Here is a 19,534-nt window from a genome sequence, read left to right as displayed (position 1 = left end):
CCCTTTACCACCACTGTGTTGATTTAGCTGGAAAAAAGGGTTGCAAAATAGAGCTGGTCACATAGATGACCTGCTTTATGGCCATCATGACTTAGAACTGTAATAGGCAGGTTCCAATATTATTGTAAATCGTGCCTGTATCAAGTTTGGTGAAAAACAGATGTTCTGTAGGCTTATTGGAAAGGTTTCTGGCAGAGCAAATTCTTGCCTATTTTGCCCCTGCTCTCAACTGAGGTGACCAATGCAATTGTGCGCTCAGCTGTTCTTTGTCTGCTGGCTTTAAATTAGCAATATCTCACAAGCTGTGACAATGATGGATTAATGATAAGGCTGGCTGGATCTCTGTTTCTCTTCTTGGAGCAATTAATGCCTTTGAGCAGCCAAATAATAAGAGGGTCTACTATTTTTAAAAAGCAAAACACATTTTTAATTTTTGAGGGCCATGTGGGGCTAGTGGATTACAGTCTGGCAAGCAAACAGAGCTAAGGGAAAACCTATTCAATCTAATTATGAATCTAGTTCAAAATAAAATGAAGTACAGAAGCAAATACAACTACCACCCACGTAGTAACATTCAAGATGAAAACGAGGCCACAACTTTTAGACGGGTGCTGTGGGTCTTGAAGAGGAACTCCGGAGATTCCAGTTGTCCACTTCTACATAGCTATATTGCAAAATTCTGTCCAATGATAAATTATCATTAATGGTTTCAGGGTAGGATAAATTAATCAGATGCAGGTGCTGGAGCTAGTGAAATAAGGGAGCTCAAAGTCCTTGATGTTCTTCTAAGAGATGGGAAATCTTGAACCATCCACTGCATCTTCTATCTATAAAAACAAACTTAGTATGAAATTCTGAATTCTGGAGCATTTTCATCCAATTATTTGTGGGATGCAATTGAGCTTCAAGACATTTGATCTTCAAGATTATCTAAATCCTCCTTAGAAGTAATTTTTGATTATTGTGAAATAAAGGAAGATTACTTTCCTCCCACCCTACAAATCTGGAGAAAACTCTATTGAACTTCTGACATGTAATGAAAAAATCAAGGTGCTTTTTAAACAATCTCCTCCAGTTAGGATGAGACAATTGAAGTGCTCTGTTGAACTGGGCAGTAAGTAATGCAGTTGCTAAATATTCTATTTTTCTAGGACAATGGGATGAATGACAAAATCAGGACAGTTTTAGAACTGTTGCTGCTTTCATTGGAATGACAAATAGAATGGTCAGGTGTCTCACCACAAGTTCTATCCGTTGGAGGCCTGCAGGCAACTTTACACTAATCAAGGAGAAAACCAACCTGGAACTAAGTAGAACTTTCCTGACAGTTAGAACAATTAATCAGTGGAACGATTGGCTCCAGAAGTTCTAGATGCTTTAACACTGGAGATTTTTAAGAAGAGACTGGACAACCATTTGTCTGAAATGGTATAGGGCAGGGCAGTGGTGAAATCCAAATTTTTTTACTACCGGTTCTGTGGGTGTGGCTTGGTGGGCGAGGCTTGGTGGGCGTGGTAGGGGAAGGATACTGTAAAATGTCCATTCATTCCCCACTCTGGGGTCAGCCAGGGGTGGTATTTGCCAGTTCTCTGAACTACTCAAAATTTCTGCTGCCGGTTCTCCAGAACCTGTCAGAACCTGCTGGATTTCACCCCTGGTGCAGGGATGTCAAACTCGCATTGTCACATTTTCGTCATGTGACATATTGCAACTATTTTCCCCTTCAATAAATTGGGGATGAGGGTAGCCAGCACATGATGCATCCAGCCCATGGGCCGCAAGTTTGACACCCCTGGTATAGGGTCTCCTGCTTGAGCAAAGGGTTAGACTAGAAGACTTCCAAGTCCCTTCCAACTCTGTTATTCCATTATTCTTAGTGCACGAAGAAAAGATTTGGGGCTTATATCGGGGCGCTATAAGACTGTTTTAATCAGTTTTGTCCCCATGTTGAAATGTTCCAACCTTCTCAAAGGCATTGTCAAAACTGCAGAGATAAAAGAGGCCTCCAGATGTGGATAATATGGAGCTTTAGCTGGTGTGTATGAGGAAAAGGATGTTGGAAAGGAAGAAGTTATACAAACTGACATACAATATTGTCTTGGGATGTAATAAATAAAAAAATTCATTGACTTGGAGGCTATTTTGTCCCAAAGCTTTACTGGGACAATTCTCATATCCCAAACAAATGCTTAATCATCAATACACAATAATGAAGGGTTTCTTTGTGGGTTAGTGTGATCTTAGCTACTTGGGGCATTAAATGTGGTTTTAAAGGAATCCAAGATGTGTAAATCAAGTTGTAAGTTTTTGTATAGATGGGAATGATGCCTGTCCAGTTTGTAATTTCTGGCTCTCCGAACTAATTCTGCAATCAGATGGTCATTTTATTTTGCATTTTTTCAAATTTTATAGCTTTATCCGAAATGGTACACATTAGAAAGGCAACACAGAGGAAAGTATAGGATGCATTGGAAAATAAGAGCATATAGAACCTTGGTGGCACAGTGGACTAAACTGCTGCTGTTAAAGTAGTACTTAGCTGCCAGCTGCCTGCAATTACTATGAGTTCAATTCTCACCAGGCTCAAGGTTGACTCAGCCTTCCATCCTTCCGAGGTAGGTAAAATGAGGACCCGGTTTGTGGGGGCAATAAGCTGACTTTGTATAAAATAGAACACCGCTCGGGGGGGGGCAAAAAGCCCTACTAAGCAGGTATATACAAAAGTATGAAGGCTATTGCTTAACGCATTGTAAGCCGCCCTGAGTCTCCAGAGAAGGGCGGCATATATAAATCGAACTAATAAAATAAAATAAATAATAAATAATCTCTGAAAAGAACTAATATATTTAATCAAGAATGCCTTATGCGCAGAAATAGTACTTCAGTATTGTAGTGGTGAAGGCACCAGGCTAGAAATCAGGAGATGGTGAGTTCTAGTCCTATCTTGGCTACCAAGCCAGCTGGGTGACTTTGAACCAGTCATTCTCTCTCAGCCCTAGGAAGGAGGCAATGGCAAACCATTTCGAAAAAAACCTTGCCAACAAAACTGCAGGGTGTCAGGTTTCGGTGCTATCTTAAATGAGTTTCATTTTCAAGCGCAATCTCTCTAATGAAACATTTTTATTTAAGAACATAAAAAGCCGACAATCCTGATTTCATTTTTGCAGCCAAACTGGCCCCTCCTTCCAACCCCCTCCTCTTCCGCTCTCCAACCCCAATGTCCCATTGGCCATCATGCAAATCCATCTCTACCTCCCGGCACGTTCTTTTCACAGGAATCTAGCCCCCACCCTCATCTCCCAGGAAACACTATCTGTACATACAAAACTAGGTAAAAGTTCATCTTGTTATGTCAGCGCTGGAAGAGAGCCTAATTTGGAACGCTGACATCCGGCCCCTCTCCCTTCACTTCTGCGACATCACCTATCCCATAGGGAAAACACAACAAGATTAGTCTCATCAGCCCCTCCCCGGCTGTGCACCCCCCCTCCCGGCTTTCCCGGGTGGTCTGCATGGAATTTTGCTATAAGGCGATCAGCTTGGATGTTTGCGCTCTTCACCCAGGAAGCCTCTGACAATGGGTAACCCTTCCATTTAATTAAGTACTGGAGGCGCCCCCTGTGCCATCTTGAATCAAGAATCCGCTGCACCTCGTAGTGCGTTTGGCCCCCAACAACCAGGGGCCCAGGGGGTTCACGTGGAGTTGGCCTTAAAGTAGACCCCACTACAGGTTTTAGAAGGCTACTGTGAAAAACGGGGTGAATTTTCCCCAAAAGCCGTGGCAACTGCAATTGCACTGTAACGGGGTTGATTATTTTTATTATAGGAAATGGTCCTATAAATTTTGGGCCCAATTTCCTGCTCGGGAGTCTAAGTCTCAAGTACTTGGTGGAGAGGTAAACTTTCTCTCCCAGCTGAAATGGTCTTTGGGGAGTTCGGTGCTTGTCTGCTTGGTCCTTATAAGATTGAGCCGCCTTTGCCAGCGCCCTCTTAACATTTTCCCAAGTTTGTCTCAACATTGCCATCCAGTCGGTCAAACTGACTGAGGAAGGGGGCTCCCTCAGGTATTCTGGCATGGGAACAAAATCCATGCCACTCACTATTTTGAACGGGGTTAGCCCCGTGCTGCTGTGGACAGCATTATTATATGCAACCTCCGCAAAAGATAGGAGGTCTGCCCAATTGGACTGCTGGTAGTCGACGTAGCATCTTAAATACTGTTCTATCATAGCGTTCAGTCTTTCTGCCCCCCCATTGGTGCTCGGGTGAAATGCTGAGCTGAGCCCTTGGGATGAACCTATGGATCGTAGAAACTCCCTCCAGAACTTTGCTGTGAACTGGACCCCTCTGTCGGAAATGATTCTCCTGGGGACTCCATGTAGGTGGTAAATGTGTTTCAGGAACAGTTTGGATAACTGACGGGCTAAAGGCAGTCCACTACAAGGTATGAAGTGTGCCTGTTTGGAGAATAAGTCTATTACAGTCCAGATCACTGTATTTCCACTGCTCCTTGGTAGGTCTACTATAAAGTCCATTGCAATCTCCTCCCATGGTCTTGTTGGCTCAGCTACTGGTTGCAACAATCCAGGCGGGCACCCTGGCCTTGTCTTCATCGTGGCACAAATGGTGCAGCTTTTTACATAACTGTCTACGTCCTTTCTCATGTGTGGCCACCAGAACTGCCTTCGTACTAGGTGCAGAGTCTTTAGGAACCCGAAGTGTCCTGCTGGTTTAACGTCGTGGCTCCTCTTGAGAATCAGGATGCGTAAACTCTGTGGGACATAGAGTTTTGTCCCCCTCCATGCTAGTTCATCTGTTTTTGTCAAGAGATGTTGATTGTCCCGATACCAGGGGTCGGTCAGCGTTTCATTTTTTAATTTTGCAGTTAAGTCACTTGCAAGTTGGCCTTGCTGGTCACGTCGTTGCCGTCTGGTGATCACTTGGGCCGCAGCTTGGGTGGAGGGGATGATGGCATTCACTACCTGCTCCCGCTCACTGTTGTATTGGGGCATCCGGGAGAGGGCATCAGCCAGGAAATTTCTCCCTCCTGGGATGTGCTTAAGCTCGAAATTGAAATGATTGAAGTATTGTGCCCACCGCACTTGCCTGGGCGACAGTTTTCGTGGGGTTTTTAGAGCCTCTAGGTTTTTATGATCAGTCCAGACTTCAAATGGTTTCTGGCCTCCCTCTAGAAGGTGCCGCCAGGTCAACAAGGCCCACCTTACTGCAAACGCTTCCTTCTCCCACGCCGCCCATCACCTCTCCGTATCGGTGAGTTTGCGGGAGGTGTAGGCGCAGGGTTGTAGATCACCTTGGTTGTTCTTTTGGAGTAACACGGCTCCTACTGCCACATCACTTGCGTCTGCTTGGATGACAAAAGGCTGTTCTGGATCTGGGTGTTTTAAGACAGGTTCTTTCGCGAACAGTCCTTTTAGCATCTCAAATGCCTGTTGGCAGGTCAGGTCCCACTGTAGGGGTTGTCCCGGGCGAGGTTTCATCGCTGGGCTTCCTGTCTTTAGGAGGTCCATCAAAGGTTTGGCAATCTTCGCGAACGAGGGGATGAATTGTCTGTAGAAATTCGCAAAGCCTAGAAAACTTTGCAGTTGTCTGCGGGTGCGAGGGGGCTGCCATTGTAGAACTGATTGGACCTTGGCTGGGTCCATCTCTATCCCCTCATTTGATACTCGGTAGCCCAGGTAGTCTAGCCGTGATTGGTGGAAATCGCATTTTGACAGTTTGACATATAGGTTTGCCCGTAGCAGTTTTTTCAGTACTTGGCGGACGAGTGGTATGTGTTCGTCTATGGTCTCCGTGTAGATAAGAATATCATCCAGGTAGACGAGGACCCCTTTGTAAAGGTGTTCATGTAAGACTTCGTTTATTAACTGCATGAATACTGCCGGGGCTCCTTGCAATCCAAAAGGCATTACTTTAAACTGGAAACTACCCAGGGGGCAGTTGAATGCTGTTTTCCATTCATCTCCTGCCTTTATGCGTACTCGGTAATAAGCTTCTCGAAGGTCTAGTTTGGTGAAAACCTTCCCTTTAGCTAGGTGGGCTAACATGTCTTTCATGAGGGGGAGGGGGTACAAGTTGTGTACGCAAACAGCGTTGATACTTCGAAAGTCGACTACCAGTCTCATGGAGCCGTCCTTTTTCTCTTTAAACATGACCGGCGCCGCTACCCTTGGTTTCACTGGCTCAATAAATCCCCTTTGTAAGTTTTTGTCTATGTAGTCCCGCATTTCCTGCATTTCTCGGGGCGTCATGGCATACATTTTAGGTTTGGGTAGTTTCGCTCCTGGGATAATCTCGATGGCACAATCGGTCTCGCGGTGGGGGGGCAGAATGTCACACTCGGCCTCGCTGAATACCCCCGCAAGGTCTTGGTACTCCCTTGGGATCTGGTTTGCGTTACAAGCGGTGGTGGGTGCGGCTGCCAATTGCTTTGCTGCACCTTCTGGGAGGGACCCTTGTGTTGGTGGTGTTTTCTTCTGTAGTGGAGGGCTGCTTTGGGGTTTCAGCGTGGGAGGGAATTCTTCTGGTCGGGGCGGCAGGGGTTGGGGCCCCTTTGCTATTCTCAGCCTGCGGGTTCCCTCTTGCCACCAAATGATTGGGCCCCATTTGTCGAGCCATGAGAGTCCCAATATGACTGGTTCTGTCATCTTGGGGGCTATTATGAAGCGGATCGTCTCCCAGTGATCTGCGAGTTCTAGTCTCACGGGTTCAGTCAAGTGTGTGGCGTACGTTCCTCCCACTAGGGACCCATCAACTTGCTCGAAGCGAATTGGTTGTTTGAGCTGTTTAGCTCGGATTCCCAATTTTAGAACTGTGGGTAGGTTGATTAGGCACCGTGTGCTACCCGAGTCTATTAGGGCTTGGAAAGTCTCTTGGGCCCCTGTTTTGGGGGCTGTTAGGCGTATGGGGAAAAGAAAAGGATGGACGGGTCCACTCACCATCGGGTCATCCTCGCCTTCGTCTTCCGTGTCATAGGGTTCGGGGGACTGATCTCCCTCCACTGGGATTCCTCTGGTTTCGGTCAGATGAGCGAAAAACTCAGGGATTTGGGGAGCTTCCCGCGGTACGTGGGTGACGCGCTTGGGCCCTCGTTCCGGTTGTGCTTTGGGCGGTGGAGCTGGTCCCGGTCTAGGCGTTCCACATCTTGCTGCTATGTGGCCGCTTCCTCCACATCTGTAGCATTTCAGTGGGCTCCGTGGGGCAGTTGGTCTGTAGGAGGGCTGTGATGTTGGGGTTTCTCGTCTGTTGAGTGGCCCCTGGTCTGGTCGGCCTCTCTCCTTTTCCTCTGGTGGTTTTGACGTGTCACTCGCCCGCAGCCCTCTGTCGACTTTTATCGCTACCCGGAACCATTCAGCGAGTCGGTTTGGGATGTCACGATAGGCAGTCACTTGGGAAATTCTTTTATCTAGGCTTGTTCTAAAAAAATACACCAGCAATCGCTCTGGTAGGGGAGGCAGTGTCCCAATGACTCTCCTGAATTCACGGATATGCTCTCTGATAGGCTTCCCCCTCTGCATTAGGTTTCTGAGCTCGTCTTCCACATAGGGGTCCTCCTCCTCCTCCTCATAACGGGCTCTCAATAGTTGCAAGAACCCATCCGCATTTTGTAGCTGGGGGGCCCTGTATTTGTAGAGTGATGCTGACCACCTCTTTGCTTCTCCCTCCAGCCCTTCCGAGATAGCATTCACTAGGGCTCTGGGGAAAGGGTAGAGGTGTCCGAACCGCTCTATGTATATCTCAGCTGAATCGAGGAATTGGGCGAGGTTGTCTGGGTCACCATCGAATTTCCCTCTGAACTGGGGTGGTTCCTCCCTCTCTGCCCTCTCCTCTCTGTGCTGAGCTCTGGAGGGCCAGCCTTGGTGTTGGTAGTCCTCTGCCTCGTCTGTCATCCTGGGGTGGGGAGGTGCTGCCTTGTCTGGGCTTCGCTGCCATTCCCATCCCCAGCTCGCCCTTCCCAATTCACTTAGGGGTTTTTCTTTATCTTTTACCTTTGTATTTTCCAAGTTGGCTGGAATCACGACCGCTTCTGCTCCTCCTGTTTCTTGAAGCAGGCTTTCCTCCGAGAGCTTGGCTTCAGCCATAGTCCATCCAACCAGATGTCTGGGAGGGAACGGGATGATTTAAACTCAGCCAGCCTGGATTTGGAGGAGAGTTTGGCTATCTGTCAGGTTTCGGTGCTATCTTAAATGAGTTTCATTTTCAAGCGCAATCTCTCTAATGAAACATTTTTATTTAAGAACATAAAAAGCCGACAATCCTGATTTCATTTTTGCAGCCAAACTGGCCCCTCCTTCCAACCCCCTCCTCTTCCGCTCTCCAACCCCAATGTCCCATTGGCCATCATGCAAATCCATCTCTACCTCCCGGCACGTTCTTTTCACAGGAATCTAGCCCCCACCCTCGTCTCCCAGGAAACACTATCTGTACATACAAAACTAGGTAAAAGTTCATCTTGTTATGTCAGCGCTGGAAGAGAGCCTAATTTGGAACGCTGACACAGGGACTTGTCTAGGTAGTCAATACTGATTTGAAGGTAGCAATAGCAATAGCACTTAGACTTATATACCTTTTCACAGTGCTTTATTCTCTAAATGGTTTACAGAGTCAGAATATTACCTCCAATAATCTGAGTCCTCATTTTACTCATTTCGGTAAGATGGAAGGCTGAGTCAATCTTCAGCTGATCAGAATCGAACTGCAGCCAGCTGTCAGCAGAAGTAGCCTGCAGTACTGCATTCTAACCACTGCGCCACCTCAGCTCATACTCCCCTTCCCTGGCAATCCCACCCCAACAAAAACCTTATTAAATTTTCTCTGTTTTGAAATGATGGCATCCTGTTCTATCTTCAAAGAAGCCAGCTAAAACAGAACTGTTAGTATTTTCTTTGAGGAAGAAGGAAATGTTTTGCTTCTCATCCAAGAAGCTTTATCAGTTTATTATTATTGTTTTTATTAATTTATAATACAAAATGCAAAAGAAAATAGTAGGAAAGATAGGGGAGGGAAAGATAAGGGAGTTGGCAAGGGAAAAGTGTAGGAAAAGGGGGAAAAAGAAAGAAAAGGCATTGACTTTCGACTCCCTTTGGTACAGTAGAATAAGATAATAACATTAAACCTCAACTTTTTACTTTTACATAATAGTATAAACTAGACGTTTCTGTAACAACAAAGCTATCTAATCAGTAAAACCCAAAATCAAAGTTTCATTTTTGTCCACCTCAAGCACAAAGTCCAGAAGTGGTTTCCAAGTAGAAACAAAAGTAATTGTGTTTATTTCTTTAATCAAAGCAATTAAGCTTCATCAGTTCTGATGGCAAAGAGAAATGGAAAGATAGATTTTCTTCTTTTTCCTCAAAGAAACTAACAGTCCAGTTGCCTTTTGAAACAACTATGACTGAGAATCTCCACAGACATCAAACAAGCTAAAAGATGCCTTGCAGAATAATTTTTTTTTTTAAAAAAACCCTTGGATTGCTTCAATTATGGGGAAAAAAATACATCCAAGTCACACAGTTTTGCCCCCTCTGTTTTATCAAGTATGCAAATTCCTTGCATATATCAGTGGCTCACACACTCGCTGTAATTGCATAGGCTTCGAGATTCTTATAAAACCATTGTACTCCAAATTACAGGTACCAGTTTGCAGGGGTGGAGAAGCATTTGAAGAAAACAAACCCCTTGGCTGGTAGACCAATTACGATATTATTCACTGGAAAGGGAAAAAAAAGCAACTGTCCCTGTGTTTTTTCTCTTTGAAAAAATCTAGAGAGAAATTTGGTAATAAGCTGCTATATACATGCTGAAGAATCCAAGAAGAACATGCTGAAGAAGAATCTGGTGTGGATTGTTGACCAGTGAAAATGCATTTATGAGAGGGAAGAGAAGAAAACATTGACAGGGTCACTTTTTCCAATTTAGGGGCAAGAAATGTTTTTTAGAGGTGATGGAGTGGGCCCAATTCCCTCACCCTTTTCCCCCAGTGACCAAGGATTCCAGAAGATGGGGAGTTGAAATTATGGGTTGGCACTTAGAGATGTTTGAGTTTTGGTAGCTGGGCTGGTGGTAGTTATATTTTGCAGAGGTGCCTTAAGTTTATTGCAAACTCTCTGTCTCTTCTCTCTCTCAGTCTCTTTGTGTCTCTGTGTCTCTGTCTCTGTCTCTGTCTCTGTCTCTGTCTCTCTCTGTCTCTCTGTCTCTCTCTCTCTCTCTCCCTATCATCTATCCATCTATCTATCCATCATTATCATCTATCTATCTATCTATCTATCTATCTATCTATCTATCTATCTATCTATCTATCTATCTACCTATCCTCTGTCTATTATGTATATCTATCTATCATTATCATCTCTCTCTCTCTCTCTAATATTACGCTTCCAATTTTACGCGGGAGAAAACCCGAATAACCAAAGACTTACATACAAACACCCACGAAAACCTCAGAAAACATACATATATATATATATATAATTTAGCTATCTCATCTATCATTATCATCTATCGTATCTGTTTGTGTCTGTCTGTCTGTCTCTCCCCTCCCTCTCTCTCTCTCTCTCTCTCTCAACACTCTCTGTCTGTGTTGCTCTTTGCTATATGATCGTTTTGCAGATTATCAAATAAATCACTAGTCTGGAAACTCTCTCTGTCCTAGTTTTCACGTGGAAGACAAATCCTACACACTGGTAGTTAGCATGGAAACCAATAGTAACTTCCCAAGGGAGACGAAGGGACTGGATTGCAATTTGAATTCTTCCATAGCAACACCAGCTCAAATTCTTCTCATCAGCAGAGTCTATTTTTAAAGGCTGGCAAGAATAAAGTACATAAAGGAGTAAATCAACATTATAGGTAGAGCAGGAAACTCCAAACCCAGCAAAGGATTATGCTGCCATTATTCTAAAGGAACTGCATGTTAATGAGCATGTTTGTTGGGCACTTTTGCTGTGAAGAACTCACACAATATGGAGTTGTTGTTTTTTTTCTCTTCCCTCTCCATCCTTTTTTCCTTTTGTGGTCTGTTCAATTTTAAATTCAGAAAAAAAGGTTTTCATTTACTTGATTATATTTTCCCATAACCAGCTAAACCAGCAGCAAATAGGGCCAGTAGGGCTTACTTTAGTGCAATGCATGGATTCCGTCCCAATTGCTCACTTGTTGACTCCATTCACACATTGCCCTGTATGAGTTGTTATTTTCAGCCTAATGTTTTGCATAAAGCAGACAGCTGGCATCACATGAGCTAGACGTATAGATCAATTACTATCTGGGGATAGCAAGAGTTTTTAATGCTAGTGGGGAAAGTAGGCAAGAATAGAGCAGCAAATAAAACATTTAAGCATTTGGAAGGGAAACAAAAAACAAAAACAGCAAGACCGAAACATTTCCATCCACTTTAATTTTATCCCATCTGGGAGATTTTAAACTTTGGATAATTTCAGCTATAACTTATGTATTTAATTATTAGTATTTTAACAAATATTTAATAGCACAACTGTGAAGAAAGGTAGAAAAAGGAACCAAAAAGAAATAAAGAAGAATTTATATGCTGGGTATACTTGAATAAAAATTTTCAAAATGACATTAGGTCAACACTTCATATAAAATAACCATAACTGTTATTGGAATCAAATCAATGATCAATAATTGGCAAAAGTAACTAATATGTAAGATTCATCAGACTAAACAATTAAAATGTCTATCATATTTTAGAGATCCCTCCTTATAAGTAAACAAATTAAAGCTAATATTTTAAAACCTTGTTTTAAGAGAATCCTGGTGTTCAGATATAATACAACTTTAACATGTGTGGATTTCAGCTTCCAGAATTACCCAGCCTGGCTGGAGAATTCTGGGAGTTGAAATCTACACATCTTAAAATTGCCCAGGTTGTGAAACACTGGTTTTACCATGTTTGGTCTAATGGTTAAGGCACCATGCTAGAAAGCATGGCATGAGTTCAAGTCCTGCCTTGAGCAAAAAGTTTCTCTCTCACTGCAGGCTAACAAGTCCGTCCGGCAGGGAGATTAATAGTTGTCTGCCACACCTATTCATCTCCACCCCCTGCCTTTTATCCCCAGAGCTAGGGTGGAGCTTCGCTAGCAGTGGTGGCTCTTCCGTCCCAAGGATCGGCCCACAGATTTCCACTGCTCTCCTCTCCTCTGCCTTCTGTGCATCCACGCGTCAGGCACTGGACCCAGCTGTTCCTCCTCTTTCTCATCAGCCACTTCCAGACCTGGGGGCTGTTGATTCTCCATCTCGGGACTGACGGAAGGCCCAGGCTCTGCCTCTGTGTCTCTCTCTAACAGCTCCATTCCCTTTTCCCCCTCAGAGCATTTAGGTTGCCTTGATGCTGGCCCTGACTCCCACACCTCCTCCTCCTCCTCCTCCTCCTCCTCTGATTTGGCTGCTGGAGGGGCTGGCAGCCGACAGGGCCACAACACAGTCTCCCTCAACCTAACCCACCTCACAGGATTGTTACTGTGGGGAAAATAGGAGGAGGAAGATGGGGGGATATATTTGCCTCCTTGAGTTATTTTTAAAAATAATAAAGGCAGGATATAAAAAAATAAATATCTCTCCAATCATCACTGAGAAGTTTACAGTCCTATAACTCAAATAAGTAATTGATATTAACACGAGCATATTAAGAGTCAAATAGTCTTGTGCTGAGGAACTCTAAAAGCTAATATAATTAGCACCTATACACAGGAGGCATCTCCTTCAATTTATTTCTCTCCCAGATTTTGATTGCTTTCCTAAGTGCCAGTAACATTTGGGCAAGCTGGCTCTCCAGGCGAGTGCTATTCCAGAGAAAAGGGGGCAGCCATCGAGACTCTGGATAGGGCTGGGATTAAGGGAGCAGTTTAGTTTTTTTCTATGAGATTACTATTTTATGGCTTAGCCATACACGATAGTTTTCATGTGTTTCCCAAAGAAAAAAAAGGCAAGGAACTATACAATCAGTTTTCAACAATCCCATTCAAAGAGCCCATTGCTGTTTCTGGTCTGGATGATCACTGGGAATAACAAGAAGGTACTTCTAATTCTTTGCATATACTTAGTGATCACCTGAAATTTTGCAAGTCCAGATGTCACAACCTTCTTGGAAGGTCTTGGAAGAAGTTTATGAAATCAGAGATTCTCCTGGGTTAGGACAATGTGGAAGAAATGTATTTTGTATATAGAGCACCTTGGTTATGCTTCTGTCTTAACCAAACAGATTAAGGTACAGGACAACGGAGTACTTTTTTCCTGCTGTACGGTGATGGAGTTTACATCCAGGTTTAGCTTGTTTAATGCAAAGGCTGTTCATTTTGTCTAGAATTGTTTCTCTATATTTTCCAACAAAATCTGTTCTGTGCTTGAGTTTCGTTTGCTACATGTTAATCAAAACACTTGGTATATGCACAAACACATATGTCTCCATCTTCCCTATTAACCTTGATGTCCAGGATTGTAAAAGGAGAAAAACATAATTCAGAATGCAAAATTTTACAAATGATACTCTTTACCTGAGCATTTTTTTGAGTGAACAAAGGCATGGCCTTTTCAGAAACAGATTATTTTTGATGACTTTCCCTGTTGAATAGGAAAATAGGAAAAGCCATGTCCTGTTGTAGCTCGAAACACAAACTTCTGTTGGATTATTCTTTATTTCACCCTTTAATCATATTCCCAGGACAATTCCCCCATCCGCCCCCAATAAACAGATAAATAAACCCAAATGAAATAAGTAAATTGTAAGTGATATAACATAGTAAATGCAGCAAAATAATGTTTAAAATGCCATCTCAATGTTTTGGGATTTCTTTTCCCATTCATCAGTGACTTAAAATCGGTTTAAAAACATGTTTGTTCATTGATCAGTGATTTGGGGAACCCAACTGTGGCAGTTGATAAACCATAATTTAAGGTTTGGAGCTTGAATAAAACCTGCCAACTATGGTTTATTCAATATAGGAAGGTTAACGAAACTACAGTTTAACATCCTGTATATGTCCAGCATATTAATTATGGCCATTTGATATCCAGTGGTTTGCCATTGGATATCCTTAAGGGAATTTTCTGTTTTTCCAGCTCAGTTGTGATATCCTGGAGGTATCTACTTAGCTTGAAAGCAGGGGTCCCCAACCCCTGGTCCGTGGACCAGCAGTGGGCCCTGGCATGCTAGCAACCAGGCTGCACAAACAAGTGAAGCCCCATCCGTGGAATGCAGGCAGCACCTGAAACTTCTCCAGTCCATGGAAAAACCTCTCTGATAATAAACAAGATTCTCCAATGTGCTGAGATGGACAGGCTAATGTATATCTTAAAAGACAAGAAAGATTCAGTATATAATAGAAGTTGGGACAGATGCTTTGTCTGGCTCAAAAGAAGGTTAAACTTAGGAGAAGGGTGATAAGATCATCTAATTAGATTAACTAGATATTTACTAGGCTTTATAACTCTTTATAATTTTGATAAAAACAGGCCAATTGTTTTGTAGTTAGTAAAAAGTACTTGATTGCATTGAAATGTTTGGCTAGGATGATATTAGTTAATATTAATTGGAGAGTGAGCTTAACTCTCGGATAGTCATGTTTGTTGTTTCGTTTTAGTCCTGTGTTTATGTGTTTTTATATTTTGCTTCCTATATTGCTTTTCAATCATTATTGTGTGTTAATTTTATTGTAAATATTTAATAAAGATTATTTTATAAAAGAAAAAAGAAAAAGAAAAACCTCTTTCCATGGAACCAGTTCCTGGTGCCCAAACGATTGGGGGCCACTGGTCTCAAGGAACCCCAGTGCTAACCAGATGGTCTGGTGCAACAAGGTTTTAGTTTTTTTCTAAACTTCTTAGTTTATTGTCCACTCACGAAGCATCCCTGGCCTGATCTCGAGTTGCCATAGGCCCGGGGTGGGGAGGTGGGAAACTGGAGAAATGGCACAGCAGCCAAAGACAGATGTTCATTCCACGCTTATCTCTCCCAAGGCTGTATCCCAGAGTTACCTACAGCAGCCGAGGGGAGTGACCTCTACAACCCGCGAAATCACTCCGTTGGCAAATATGATTGATGACACACCCTGGGGGGAAGGGTGGAAAGAGGGTCATAATTGGAACATAAATTACATAGGGTCAGAGCTGGCCGACATGAAGCTCTTAATAAATAATTGGATTTCTCTTGAAGCTTGGCTGGAGACTCATAATTTAATTGGGGCATCCATCGGAACCCTGACATTTATTTTGCTTGCTCCATCTAAGCAACCATCAGAGAAAATGGAACTGAGATTCAGAAAGGTGCCCCCTCATCCCCTGATGTAAGACAGTCTGGAAGGGCTGATTTACAGGAAGCCTCTCAAGGCAGTACATATCCTTCTCGAATCCCATCAGATCATCCTTCATCCCTGAAAACATGACCAAAGACCTTGCATTAAAGCTGCCAGGACTTCCTGGGGTAGTTGGCAAGCCAAAAAAAGCAAGGTCTTGAAAACAAGGCAGAGCAGAGCAGAGCAGTTGACAGTAGCCATCTGCTAGATGGTGACAAGAGCCAAACATCCTTCAAGCCTACACTTCCTCTGCAAATGTTACGTCCCAAATCAGCTTCCACATCCTACTTCCCTCCCCTCCCCTCATCAAACGGAGACACCCAGTTCTTCAGAGGATGCTTCCTGCCCGCTCCATCTTTTCCCCTGCCTTTCTCCAAAACTAACTGTCCTTTCCAAATGACGTGAACACCAAATCCGTTCCTCATGGGGAGCATTCAGTACAGTCAGTCCAAGCTTGGAGAAACAAATGATTCTTGGCCAGGAGACAAAGTCATTCTGGACTGCCCAGATTGCTATGCAAATTGTTGTTGTTGTTATCTCAAATACCAGATTCAAGTGATCTGTTTTTCTTTCCTTCTACAGGGACTAGAGAAGAAATGGAAGGAACCATAGCATCCAGACAGGTTCCCGCTGGTCCCCTTGAATTCACCCTCTGCTTCCAGAAGAACCATCCTATTGTCTGAGCACAGGACAGACACAATCTTTTCTTTTGGACTGATTTTGCTTTCAGAACCTTTACCACTGCTCCTTCTCTTAAGAATACCGGCATCTATTCTCCCTGCCTTTTCTTCCTGCACAGATCCCAGGATTCCTCTTGGTGCCCACCTATGTCAGTCAAAATATCCACCCACAAAGAGAGAGACTATATTGGTGCAATATACAATAACTACACCTTTACTTCTTGGTTGAATCCATTGCCCCTTAGGATCTCTTGGTCTTTTATACCTGCTCTTCGGTTCTTTGCTATTTCCCATCCACCCAACAGTCCCTGTGAGGCAGTGGGCCTTTATGGCAGAGTCCTGAATTCTAAGCAAGATGGGCAGTGGAGAAAAGTTTTTTAAATAGATGTGGTTCGGGCTTTTAGGTTTATTTTCATGACTGGTCAATAGAATTTGAGACAGATGATAAGGTAGTTTAGAAGCATTCTTGCCTTGGCTAATGGCAGACATCATTCTATTCTAGGCCACAAAGCAAGATTTCCAACTTTCATTTTAAGAAATTAAATTATAGATTATTTTTACTAAAGGGTAGTAGGAGAGAGAAAAATAGATTGGCAATATTATAGGCACTAGCCAAGAGATGGCACTTTTCTCCCCTTGTCTTCTCTACATTCTGGGAGAGATCATAAGTAACATTTTGCCATCCCATCCCTTAATTTACAAATCTACATCCATCCCTCTCCACTCCATTTAAAACATTACGTCTGCCTTCACCATTGATGGTGGTGAGTTTTGCAAACGCCACAGAACCCTTCAGATTAAGCCTGTTTCTCAGAAATCTCTTTCCATGCTGCCTTCATCTGTCTGAAAGAAAGAGACAAAGCAAATTGTGGTCCCCCTCCAGCCAGAAGAAAAATGCCATTCCTTCTGTAGTGCAGACTGGTGTTCTCCCAACTCCCTCTTGCATGCTGCATGCTAATTTATTCCATTGTACTCAACACTTCTACACCTCCTTTTAGAGATGTTGTGTAGATGACCTCCCTTTGAGCCATCCAATCATTGTAGAAATATTCCCTTTCATCGGTGATTTGAAACAGAGATATTATTAATCCTTTGGGTGTCTCTGGTTGTTTTCCTAGTGCCGTGACTTCTTTTTTCAAACCAACAGTAGCTGTGGAATGGTCACTGCTTCCCAGAACCTTTGAGCCAGGGGACATGACGACCTCTCAGCTCATTCCCATTTACTATCTGCCCACCCGCCTTCAATTGGCCTTCAGGCTCCTGATTTGCATGGATCCGAATGGACAGTGGGTGGCTAAGATCTCCTCCCCCCCCCAGTGCAAACCACTTCTGACAGCCCTAGGTTTGGGAAATGCTATTTGCATTCAAACATTTTGCCTGCCTGTTTTGCTGATAATATGTTCAGTCTCCCCCATCACCCACCCATCACTCAAAGCCTCCTGGGTCTTGCTTTGATAATTGCACTACAGCTTCAAGCGATCCGGTTGGGCTTTATAGATGAGAGGGCTCTAATCTAGCAATCCAAAGAACATCCCAGGTTCCCTGATTGGTATAGGTATATACCTAGGTATATCCCTAGGTATAGACCAGGGGTCTCCAACCTTGGCAACTTTTAAGATTTGTGGACTTCAACTCCCAGAGTTCCTCAGCCTTACTGGCTGAGGAACTCTGGGAGTTGAAGTCCACAAGTCTTAAAGTTGCCAAGGTTGGAGACCCCTGGTATAGGCAGTCACTTTATTGCCAGTGGTGATGGTGGAAACTGGAACTAGAGAAAGAGTAAGGTAGAAGCATTCTTGCAAACATTCTCCTTTGCATTCTCTGTGCCACAAGGAAGAATGGCAAACTCCATTTAGTCAAGTCACTACAAGATGCAATTAAGGCCATGTAGGAAATGGCCTTTTCCTCATTCAGCTTCACTTGACTCACACCTGTCCTCTCCTCTCCCTTGTGAATAATCTCCTGCTTGTCTTCCTTTTTCCCCCTTAGATCTTCTCTCTCACTCACCGACAGTTTGGCAGAATCTGCTGCCCTTGTCTTTTTTTTAGTATCTCTCTCTCTTTCTCTTTTTGCACGTGATGTCTTCTACTAAGATGGAATGTCAATAAAGAATGTTGTTATGTAAAACAAGAGTACTGAGGTCTTTAGTAGCAAGTATATATTTTTAATTAAACTCTTCCAGGTAAATGTTAAAGGGTGAAGCTCAGAGGTGGGTTTCAGCAGATTCTGACCAGTTCTGGAGAACCGGTAGTGGAAATTTTGAGTAGTTCGAGAACTGGTAAATACCACCTCTGATTGGCCCCGCCCCCATCTATTCTCTGCCTCCCAAGTCCCAGCTGATCAGGAGGAAATGGGGATTTTATAGTATCCTTCCCCTGCCATGCCCACCAAGCCACGCCCACCAAGCCATGCCATGTCCACCAAGCCACGCCCACAGAACCGGTAGTAAAAAATTTTGAATACCACCTCTGGTGAAGCTGGGTAGACATCCTATTCGAGGTGGGAAGAAAAATCAGGACATTACAGGAAAAATCAGAATCCAGCGAAGTTCAACTTCTAGAGTTTTTATTTTTATGGAATTCAAGGCAATTCCTGCTTTAGTAGAAGTTGGAACAAGAGATTTGGTGGCTACCTATAGCAACTTTGGAAAACTGATCTTTTAATCTCCCATTTAACATTTAAGAATTTTTCCTCTTCATTTCCTGGAGATGCTTCTGAAGAAACCATTGCTGTCTAAGCCTCTTTTAATTGCAAATATCTTTTCCCCATGGCAACCAAGAAGCATAAGGGGCTCTAAGACAATTTCAGAGTCAAACAATGTGAGATGCAGAAAAACATGGACCTAGAATCCACAATGGGAGATACCTTTTATGTTCCCAAAATAATTCCTATTAGGATTATTTTATTAGGGTCACAATAAGTCCACATTCTTATGCCAAAGCCATTCATTATGATGGGTGGAGGGGAAACAAACTGAAATCTTTACGTTAGCTTTTGATAATGAATAGGAGTTTTGAGTGTTGATATACACCCATACTTTTGCTTTATAAAACAGCAGTCCATACAAAACTGCAAAAGGACATCCTACTCTACATATGAAAGGAAATGATTATTTGCACTTTTGCATTTATCCTAGATACACGTTAGAAAGTGAAAAAACATGTGTCACTTCCATTTCTCTACTCTTTGCATTTCCAGTCAAGTTCAAACAATTTTGGTTTCCAAACCATCTCAAAGGACAATTTCATGTAGAGCAGAGGTCTCCAACCTTGGTAACTTTAAGACTTTAAGATTTGTGGACTTCAGCTCCCAGAATTCCTCAGCCAGCTTTGCCCTGATGTAGAGCACTTACAGTATGGGAAGTTGCTGCAACATACCTCTCTTATGCCATGCGCCCCTTCCCTCATGAGTGACCATGTCCCTTAAAAAGAGTCCGGTTAGAGCCAGAGACGCTGATTAAAGAATAACTCCCCAGAAATGAAAGCTAAAACAGCAACTTCCATTCTGCCCCCAGAATGGAAAAGTTGGGAA

The sequence above is a fragment of the Pantherophis guttatus genome, chromosome 9 (assembly GCF_059756535.1).
Source record: "Pantherophis guttatus breed Tessera chromosome 9, ASM5975653v1, whole genome shotgun sequence".
NCBI lineage: Eukaryota > Metazoa > Chordata > Lepidosauria > Squamata > Colubridae > Pantherophis > Pantherophis guttatus.
Note: the sequence above shows the minus strand (reverse complement) of the source record.